Source organism: Pan troglodytes, chromosome 16 (assembly GCF_028858775.2).
Source record: "Pan troglodytes isolate AG18354 chromosome 16, NHGRI_mPanTro3-v2.0_pri, whole genome shotgun sequence".
Classification (NCBI taxonomy): domain Eukaryota; kingdom Metazoa; phylum Chordata; class Mammalia; order Primates; family Hominidae; genus Pan; species Pan troglodytes.
The window spans coordinates 80741825-80752746 of record NC_072414.2 but is presented as its reverse complement, the minus strand read 5'-3'; the positions used below and the strand labels follow the sequence as shown (position 1 = coordinate 80752746).

At 46.6% G+C, this 10922-nt stretch overlaps 1 pseudogene; it reads right to left on the bottom strand.

Moving 5' to 3' along the window:
• Positions 1-5975: 5975 nt before the first annotated feature.
• LOC107968484 (uncharacterized) lies at positions 5976-10259 on the bottom strand (annotated as a pseudogene).
• Positions 10260-10922: the final 663 nt, after the last annotated feature.

Below are 10922 nucleotides of genomic sequence, written 5' to 3'. Positions count from 1 at the left end.
ACCAATGACTTTCTTCACAGAATTGGAAAAAACTACTTTAAAGTTCATATGGAACCAAAAAAGAGCCCGCATCGCCAAGTCAATCCTAAGCCAAAAGAACAAAGCTGGAGGCATCACACTACCTGACTTCAAACTATACTACAAGGCTACAGTAACCAAAACAGCATGGTACTGGTACCAAAACAGAGATATAGATCAATGGAACAGAACAGAGCCCTCAGAAATAACGCCGCATATCTACAACTATCTGATCTTTGACAAAGCTGAGAAAAACAAGCAATGGGGAAAGGATTCCCTATTTAATAAATGGTGCTGGGAAAACTGGCTAGCCATATGTAGAAAGTGAAACTGGATCCCTTCCTTACACCTTATACAAAAATCAATTCAAGATGGATTAAAGACTTAAACATTAGACCTAAAACCATAAAAACCCTAGAAGAAAACCTAGGCTTTACCATTCAGGACATAGGCATGGGCAAGGACTTCATGTCTAAAACACCAAAAGCAATGGCAACAAAAGCCAAAAGTGACGAATGGGATCTAATTAAACTAAAGAGCTCCTGCACAGCAAAAGAAACTACCATCAGAGTGAACAGGCAATCTACAAAATGGGAGAAAATTTTCACGACCTACTCATCTGACAAAGGGCTAATATCCAGAATCTACAATGAACTCAAACAAATTTACAAGAAAAAAACAAACAACCCCATCAAAAAGTGGGCGAAGGACATGAACAGACACTTCTCAAAAGAAGACATTTATGCAGCCAAAAAACACATGAAAAAATGCTCACCATCACTGGCCATCAGAGAAATGCAAATCAAAACCACAATGAGATACCATCTCACACCAGTTAGAATGGCAATCATTAAAAAGTCAGGAAACAACAGGTGCTGGAGAGGATGTGGAGAAATAGGAACACTTTTACACTGTTGGTGGGACTGTAAACTAGTTCAACCATTGTGGAAGTCAGTGTGGCGATTCCTCAGGGATCTAGAACTAGAAATACCATTTGACCCAGCCATCCCATTACTGGGTATATACCCAAAGGACTATAAATCATGCTGCTATAAAGACACATGCACACGTATGTTTATTGCGGCATTATTCACAATAGCAAAGACTTGGAACCAACCCAAATGTCCAACAATGATAGACTGGATTAAGAAAATGTGGCACATATACACCATGGAATACTATGCAGCCATAAAAAATGATGAGTTCATGTCCTTTGTAGGGACATGGATGAAATTGGAAATCATCATTCTCAGTAAACTATCACAAGAACAAAAAACCAAACACCGCATATTCTCACTCATAGGTGGGAATTGAACAATGAGATCACATGGACACAGGAAGGGGAACATCACACTCTGGGGACTGTTGTGGGGTGGGGGGAGGGGGGAGGGATAGCACTGGGAGATATACCTAATGCTAGATGATGAGTTGGTGGGTGCAGCACACCGGCATGGCACATGTATACGTATGTAGCTAACCTGCACAATGTGCACATGTACCCTAAAACTTAAAGTATAATAAAAATAATAATAATAATAATAATAAAAACTAGCTTACCATTTAATGTGTTTTGTTGGAGAAGCCTCAGTATCAGTGAGCATCTTTGGTTCAGAGGTTGCTGAGCTTGTTGGATTCTTTTTACTCCCTGATGAAGCGCATTTTTTGATGGCAAGCGTGGCATGATGTGTGAAGGGGCAGAAGTCCTACATGATTCAATAATTCGGTAGAGGAGATTTCTTGCATTTTTTTTGCCAGCAGTTTCACTTCTATCATCTTCAAAACATTTGCGGCAATTGCATTTGGAAAGTGGTTCTGGCCTACAAATTTTTTAAGTATATGCTGTTTATTTGAAAGTCTGGTTATCGCCTGGCAATTGCAATTAAGTGATTTTCTATTTTCACAGAACTAAATTAAGTTCACCCTTTGTGAACTCAGAACCCATATGCATCTCCTTGAGCTGTGCTTCATTTCCAAATAAAGACAGTAACAAGGTAATAGTTCCACCTAACATGATCCTGGGATAGTGATTTTCAGGATTTTAGAATTTATGGATTTTGATCTTTTAGGATTTCAACATTCAGGGTTTTGTCTTTCGGGATTATTATCCCGAACTGCCTGACATATCTTCTGATTAAACTAGAAGCTCTGAGGGGTTCCTTAGACCTCTTGGTGTTCCCATGGCCTGGCTGAATACCTAGCACAGGGTGGCATGCAATGTTAGTGAAGGAGAAGTCTGCTGGGGAGGTAAGAGACTGGGTGCATTTTGAAAAGGGATTCATCTCCAGCAGATGCCAAGCTTGGGGGTGGGAGGAGAAACCACAGACCAGGAACATGTGTTCCCTTGGCAGATGGGCCTCTTGGGGTTGATCTGCTCCAGCAGGAGGCTAGGTTCTGACATCCAGCCTCATTGTCTCAGGCCCCAGTCCAAAGTCCCTGCCCTGATCAGTCAAGACCCGCATCCTTTGCTCTTCTGAAGGCTGGACTTGAAAGTCTCATTATCCTGGGAGAGTCTGATTTTCACCTGGCACTCAGGTCTCCAAAGATCCTAATAGTTTTTCTAGTTTCTACAAATGTTCTCAGCCCTGGGAATGGGACTCATGTTCAAGATGCATCCTTTATCACTTCCATCTGTGTGACCTTGGGCAGGTTCCTTCTAGACCTCAGGTTCCCATCTGCACTGCAGGATGCACTGTGCCTGCTCTGCACCCTTCCTCGCTCAGCAGCATGAGCCAGTGCATGCGCTGCCTGTGTATTAGTCTGTTCTCCCACTGCTATAAAGAAAGACCTGAAACTGGGTAATTTATAAAGAAAAGAGGTTTAATTGGCTCACGGGTCCGTAGGCTGTATAGGAAACACGGCTGGGGAGGACTCAGGAAACTTACAGTCATGACAGAAGGCGAAGGGGAAGCAAAGCACCTTCTTCTCATGGCGGCAGGAGAGAGACAGAGTGAAGGGGGAAGTGCCACACACGTTTAAACCATCAAATCTTGTGAGAACTCACTATCATGAGAACAGCAAGGGTGAAATCCGCTCCCATGATCAGTCACCTCTCACCAGACCCCACCTCCAACATTGGCAATTACAATTCCACATGAGATTTGGGTGGGGACAGAAATCCAAACCATATGGACCTATAACCCCTAAGGCTCTACACCACTTCCTGAGGGCCTGCATGCAGGGTACCCTGCTGTCATCTATGTTAGCTCATTTTATTCTCAAAGCAATTGAGGCAGGTCCTCACTGTTACCTTTGTTTTTCTTCATTGAAATCTCATTTTAAATATATATAATTTAAACAATTCACACTCCCACCTGTATTCCCAACAAATAGGGAGGCTGATGTGGGAGGATTGTTTGAGGCCAGGAGTTTAAGACTACCCTAGGCAACATAGTGAGACCCTGTTTTTACAAAAAAAAAAAATCAAAATTTCAAAGCTCCAAAAGGTACATTCTGAAAAAGTCTTCCTCTGGCCTGGTGTGGTGGCTCACGCCTGTAATCTTAGCACTTTGGGAGGCTGAGGCAGGTAGATCACTTGAGGCCAGGAGTTTGAGACCAGCCTGGACAAAATGGTGAAACTCCATCTCTACTAAAAATACAAAAATTAGCTGGGTGTGGTGGTGGGTACCTGTAATCCCAGCTACTTGAGAGGCTGAGGCATGAGAATCACTTGAACCCAGGAGGTGGTGGTTGCAGTGAGCCCAGATTGTGCCACTGCACTCCAGCCTGGGCAACAGAGTGGGCAACAGAGTAAGACTCTGTCTCCAAAAAAATAAAAATAAATAAATAAATCAAATAATTATAAAAAAGTCTTCCTCCTTCCCCTTTTCCTTCCTCACCACCCAATTTTTCTTCCTGGAGGGAACCCGAAAGCCCATTTTTTGTTTATCTTTTCTGAGACATTTTATGTTTTATGCATGCACAAGTAAATGTGTGTAAATGTTATGTCTCTCTGTCTCCTGCCTCGATTGGTGGCACGCTATACATGCATTCTGCACCTTGCCTTTTTTATTAACAATATACTCCATCCTCGTTATTTTAAATGAGAGGACTCTGAGGTTCGGCTTATGAAGCCTAGCTGGTGAATGCAGGTCTCTTTGAATGCACAGCCCGTGCCTCACTCTCCTAAGCGGGGAGGCTCTGACTGCGAGGGAGCGTCAGCTGGCCTGGGCCCCCTGGATGTGCCCATTCAGGGCCTCTCCTCAATGAGCCCTGGGCAGCTCTGACTGCCACATCTCCTGGTGCCAAGGGAACTGGGAAGGAACTAACCAATGGTCCGGCCTGGCAGAGGGTCCGAGGACCTGGAGAAAAAAGGGCTTTGTTCCATACCCCTTGAAGACTGGCAGGAGTTGGCCTGCCCGGCCATGCTGCCTTTCTCTGCACCCTCTATAAGAGCAAAAACATTTTCTCTTCCTGCCAAGACCTGATGGCAGCCTGGCAGGTCCTGTGGTGGCCCCTCCGAGGGCCGGCTCCCACGCCTCACCGCCTTTTGATGGCCTTGCTGGAGATGGGCAGCTGCAGTGGTCCCTGCCAAGGCCTCAGGACTGGCCTCCCTGAGAATGTGAGATCCCACGTCTGGATCTCACTGCCACACTGGGAAGGAACTCTCCCTGCCCGTGCTCCGGGCCAACCAGCCTGGTGGGGATTGGCGCAAGGGCTGGGGGCCAGGGAGAGCTGGCCAGCCTGAGCTAATGGGGAAGCATCATTGGTAGTTAAATGTGTAGTTATGTTTTTCCCTACAAAAAGCCCCATGACCTCTTCTTCCTCAGGCTCTCCTCTCTTCAAAAGCAGCTCAGCCTGAAAGGTCCCCTGGGAGGCTGCAAGCAGCTTCCGGTGCTGCGTGCTTGTGAGTGCTTACTCCTGGGTCCAGGCCTGCTGGCTGGGCTGGAGGGGAGTGCCAGGAGCCAGGAGCTGCCCGAAGCTCACAGCTCTAGTGGGGTTTCTCCTCAGAGGAGCCAGTGCCCCAAGCCCGGATTTACTCTTTTTGCTCTCAGACCCTAAGCAAGGCGTCCAGCAGGTCTATCCCTGAGCAAACAGCCAACGGGCAGGGTCTCTGTGCCTCATCCTCCCAACTGTGAAATGGTCACAATAAGGAGATTTGTTTGTTTGTTTTTTTCCATGTGCTTCAAAACACTCTTCCATAATTGAGATTTTATTGGTTGTGTTGAGGCTCAGTACACAGACATTTCAGTTTGCACACAGTTCTTATCATATGTACTGAAAATCTAAAAACCCATGTATTGTAATTCTTTTTAAAAGTTATTCCAGTGACTTTCCAGCTTAAAATTTGGAGGTACATTTTCCTTAAGAGGCTATCAAGTACCAGTATTTTCACATGTGGATAAGCTGTTACAAACATCCCACCAATACACAACTGAACAGCAAATACACCACATACTCAAATTTTCAATCTTTCACAGCACATTAACAAAGTTACTAGGAAAACAAGACTACCACGACCAAGGATGTTACAGAGTGCACACAATTCTCACAGGGACGGCCGTGATCAAGTGGATTTCTTTAGGAAACAATTCTGCTAAAAATCAATATGAGTAGGCCCGGCGTGGTGTCTCACGCCTATAATCCTAGCACTTTGGGAGGCCAAGGAGGGCAGATCACCTGAGGTCAGAAGTTCGAGACCAGCCTGGTCAACATGGTGAAACCCTGTCTCTACAAAAATGCAAAAAATTAGCTGGGCATAATGGCAGATGCCTGTAATCCCAGCTACTTGGGAAGCTGAGGCAGGAGAATCGCTTGAACTCGGGAGGCAGAAGTTGCAGTGAGCCGAGATCATGCCACTACACTCCAGCCTGGGTGACAGAGCGAGACTCCATCTCAAAAAAAAAAAAAAAAAAAAAAAAAAAAAAAAAATTAACAACATGGGAATAGAAGTAATTTAAAATGCCCAGGACATTAAATGCAGGACTCTGACTCCATATTGCCATTTAGTATGCTTTCTATTATAGGATATAAACACTAATCCTCCATCTATGGAATGTTAAGCTGACACCCAAGACAGTCAAAGCCTCCCAGAATTCAATAGCCCACACTATTTTCTGGTTGTACCAAAAAACAAACAAGCAGCAAATGGTTTCACCTTTTTAAAATAAGCATTTACACTTCAAAAATGAGATTAGATGTGATTCCCTCCTTCTTAAAAATGTTTCTAGGCTGGCCATGGTGGCTCACACCTGTAATTCCAGCACTTTGAGACGCCAGGGCAGGCATATCTCTTGAGCTCAGGAGTTCGAGACCAGCCTGGGCAACAAAGTGAGACCCTGTCTCTACAAAAAAATGCAAAAAAGGAGCAAAGCATGGTGGCATGCACCTGTGGTCCCAGCTACTCAGGAGGCTTAGGTGGGAGGATGGCTTGAGCCTGGGAGGCAGAGTGCAGTGAGCTGAAATGGCACCACTGCACTCCAGCCTGGGCATCAGAGCCAGACCCTGTCTCAAAACAACAACAACAACAACAACAAAAAAACACTATTATTTTGTAAACTTGCATTTACAAAATAGTTGATGAAAATATATACTCGATTGTACAAAAAGGGAGATGGGGACCACTGATAAAACATGGTATGTGATTTAATCAGACTTGGCATCCTTCTCTCCAGCTTCATCAGAGGCTGATTTTAGTTTCTCCGTTTTCTGCAGGTAAATCTTCTTTAGTTTCCTAGTTAGCCACTTAGCCTGTTTTCCCTTTGCTCCCCTTTCCCTTTTTGTTTGCACTTTTTTGTCCGAAGATTTATCCTTCTCTGCTGCCTGTTTCAGCTTTGTTTCCACTTTTGCAAGAGCAGGTTAGTTGACAACCATGCCAACCTCCTCCTGAGCTCTTCCTTGGCAGCAGCGTCTGTGGAGCTGATCTTCCTCTTCCTCTTTGGCAGTGGGGAGGGCGTATGCCCAGTGTTGCCGGCCGTGGAGGAGCTGGGCTGCCTCAATGCTCACAATAAAAAGATTTGATGAAGGTGAGGAGGATTAAGGGAGGAGACCGCCCCTCATATTGTCTTATGCCCAATTTCTGCCTCCAAAGAAAGAAGAAGTAAAAACTAAAAGGCAGAAATGGAATCTACAGGCAGATAGCCCAGCACCGCACCCTGGGCCTGGTAGTTAAAAATCAACCCCTGACTTGGCTGGGCGTGGTGGCTCACGCCTATAATCCCAGCACTTTGGGAGGCTGAGGTGGGCGGATCACCTGAGGTTGGGAGTTGAAGACCAGCCTGACCAATATGGAGATATCCCGTCTCTACTAAAAATGCAAAAAATTGGCCAGGTGTGGTGGCATATGCCTGTAATCCCAGCTACTCGGGAGGCTGAGGCAGGAGAATCGCTTGAATCCGGGAGGCGGAGGTTGTGGTGAGCCGAGATTGCGCCACTGCACTCCAGCCTGGGCACAAGAGCAAAACTCCGTCTCAAAAAACAAACAAACAAAAATCAACCCCTGACCTAACTGCTTGTGTTATCTGTAGATTTCAGACATTGTATGGAAAGGCATCATGAAAATCCCTGTCCTGTTCTGTTCCATTCTGATTACCGGTGCATGCAGCCCCCAGTCACGGACCCCCTGCTTGCTCAATCAATCACGACCCTTTCACAGGGACCTCCTTAGAGTTGTAAGCCCTTAAACGGGACAGGAATTGCTCACTTGGGGAGCTCGGTTTTTGGAGACATGAGTCTGCCAGTGCTCCCAGCTGAATAAAGCCCTTTCCTTCTACAACTCAGTGTCTGAGGGATTCTTGTCTGCAGCTCATCCTGCTACATGATGAAGCCGGGAGAGGAGCAGGCTGTAGCCCAGCCTCTGCTGGGAGAAACTTTGCCGAAAGAGCAAAAATAGAGGGGCCTGTTGGTGGCAGGTGGGGAGAGGAGAGAGCTTTGTGTTGGCTGGGGTCCACACTCAACCCAGGTGCTACCAGAAAGAGGTCCTGATCCAAACTTCAAGAGAGGGTTCTTGGATCTAATCCAAGAAAGAATTCAGGGCGTGTCTGTAGACTGAAAGCAAGTTTATAAAGGAGTGAAGGAATAAAGAATGGCTATTCCAGAGGCAGAGCAGCCCTGAGGGCTACTGGTTGCCCATTTTTGTGGTTATTTCTTGATTATATATGCTAAACAAGGGGTGGACTATTCATGCCTCCCCTTTTTAGACCATATAGGGTAACTTCCTGACATTGCCATGGCATTTGTAAAGTGTCGTGGCGCTGGCGGGAGTGTAGCCATGAGGACGACCAGAGGTCACTCTTGTGGCTATCTTGGTTTTGGGGGATTTTGGCCGGTTTCTTTACTGCAACCTGTTTTATCAGCAAGATCTTTACGACCTGTATCTTGTACCAATCTCCTATCTCACCCTGCAACTTAGGATGTGTAACTGTCTGGAATGCAGCCCAGTAGGTTTCAGTCTCATTTTACCCAGCTCCTATTCAAGATGGAGTTGCTCTGGTTCACATGCCTCTGACACTGGGACGTCAGCCCCCAAATGTGGTACCAGGGGGACATGGCCCAGGGCATCTTCAGCATGGGCCTGTCCTGTGGGGGATGGCAAGAAGAGACATCAGTGTTCTGGATGTAGGTCCGGTTCGGTACCCCGAGAATGGAGTGGCCCAATGCAGGTCACAGCCCACTTGAAGCAGCTACAGATGGCAGCCTTGTAGAGGCAATGCAGCCTGCAGCCTTTCCCAGCGGTGCAGGGGCCAAGAGAAAAACGTTCTCTTTGCCATCTGAAGGTCCACTGAGAATCACTGACAAAAGGCAGACTAACAGGCCAAAAAGCATACAAACTTATTTGATCGCAATTTTATGTGACAGAGGAACCTTCAGAATGAAGACTCCGAAGATACAGGGGAAGCTGTCTATTTTTATGCTTAGGTTCAGAAAAGTATGAGTGGTTGTGCAGAACTGTGATTGGACAAAACTCTAATGCTAATAGGTTGAGTGGGGAAATGCAGCAAGTCCTGTCTGTATATTTTCTTCTTGGCCTCTCTACGCAGCATTCCTTCCTTCTGGGTATGGGGCAAGACCCTCTCTGGAACGGGGATCTTGTGACCTACTATCAAACAAAGTAGGTTAGATAATTTCTTTTCTTTTTTTTTTTTTAAGACAGGGTCATTCTGTTGCCCAGCCTGTAGTGCAGTGGTGTGATCCTGGCTCACTGCAGCTTTGACCTCCCAGACCCAGGTGATCCTTCCGCCCCAGCATACCCAGTGGCTGGGACCACAGAGCATGCACCACTGCACCTGGCTAATTTTTAAGTTTTCTGTAGAGAGGAGGTTTCACCATGTTGCCTAGGCTCATCTGGAACCGCTGGGCTCAAGCCATCCACCTGCCTCCTCCTGACTAAGTGCTGGGATTATAGGCATGAGCCACTGCACCTGGCCTGGTCAGATGATTTCTTTACAGCCATGTTTTACACAGAAAAAAGGGAGGAAGTTAGAGTAATATTTTGGGGTTTGATGGCTGGCTTTGGGGAAAAGGGGTTTGGTTTCTAAGACCTGCTTTGGGGAAGAGAGACTCTAGTTTCTGTGGCTAGCCTTGGGGGCCAGAAACAAGAGGCAGGAGAAGATGAGATCGAAACTTTTGCTTCTGAGGCTGCCTTTGAGGCCTCCAATTTGGAGGAGCATCTTTTGAGCCCCAGTCGCAGCATAGGGGAAAATGGTCATAATACTTGCAGAGGGTAAGAAGAAGGCTATGGGTCCGCCCGGGGAAGTTCAGGACAGCACTTGGGCAGGAGTTCTCTGGGAGGTACTGGAAAGCAAGCAAGGGACTGTCACGCCAGGAATGCAGGAACCAAGGTTCTGGTGCTAACTCAGAAGGGGGAGGGTGTTGGGAGACCCTCCCAATCCTCCCTTCCAAACACATCCTTCAGGGAGTTCAGGCAGCATGTGGGCATCCATGTGCTTCTTCATGGAGAAAATAGAGTTTTCTCTGGCATGGGGTTTTGAGAGTTCGGCTGACATCCCTGGCAGCTGAAAGGCATTAAATCTGCAGCCAGAAGGCCTTACGGAGAGACATTCAGAGTGTGCTGTGTGTGATTCAAGCAGTCTGACTTGTCTCTGAGAGCCACTGTGGTTTTGTTGAGATGGGCACTGGGCACTTGTGCTTTGTTAGTCCTGGATGAGCTTGTTTCCCCATGGGACTTAGAGCTTCTCCTGGTCACCTTCATGTTCCGTTGGCATCCAACACAGGCTTGCCAGGTAGGACATGCTCAGTATGAGGATGGAAAATTTAATAAACCATTTGAAATTTTCCAGAGCCATTTTGCAAGTATGAATCAACTGAGGCTTGTAAATAATTAGAGGGATCTGTCTGGTGTAGGACACCCTACTTTTGTTCTTTCCCCTCCCACCCTAGTAGAAAAGAAATTTTTAGCATGATAATGAGGCAAAGTCAGGTTAGGAGAGGTCATGAAAAAAGGTTTGGCCTGGCGCTGTGGCTCACGCCTGTAATCCCAGTACTTTCGGAGGCTGAGGCGGGTGGATCACGAGGTCAGGAGATCGAGACCATCCTGGCCAACATGGTGAAACCCCGGCTCTACTAAAAAATAAAAAAAATTAGCTGGACATGGTGGCATATGCCTGTAATCCTAGCTACTCGGGAGGCTGAGGCAGGAGAATCACTTGAACCAGGGAGTCAGAGGTTGCAGTGAGCCGGGATCGTGCCACTGCACTCCAGCCTGGCAACAAAGAGAGACTCCATCTCAAAAAAAAAAAAAAAAAAAAAGGAAAAAGAAAAAAGGTTTGTCTGCCTGCAGATTCTCACCTTGGTGAATCTGAACGACCCAAGCCCCCCTAGAGCAGGTGAGTGCCCATCTCTGCCCACTCCTCTAGGATGGAACCAGGAACAAGGTTCCAGGACCACACGTGGCAGCTGTCAGGGTGGCACCAGGCTTGCAGGGAGGGCAGAGAGGACAAAAAAGGGAA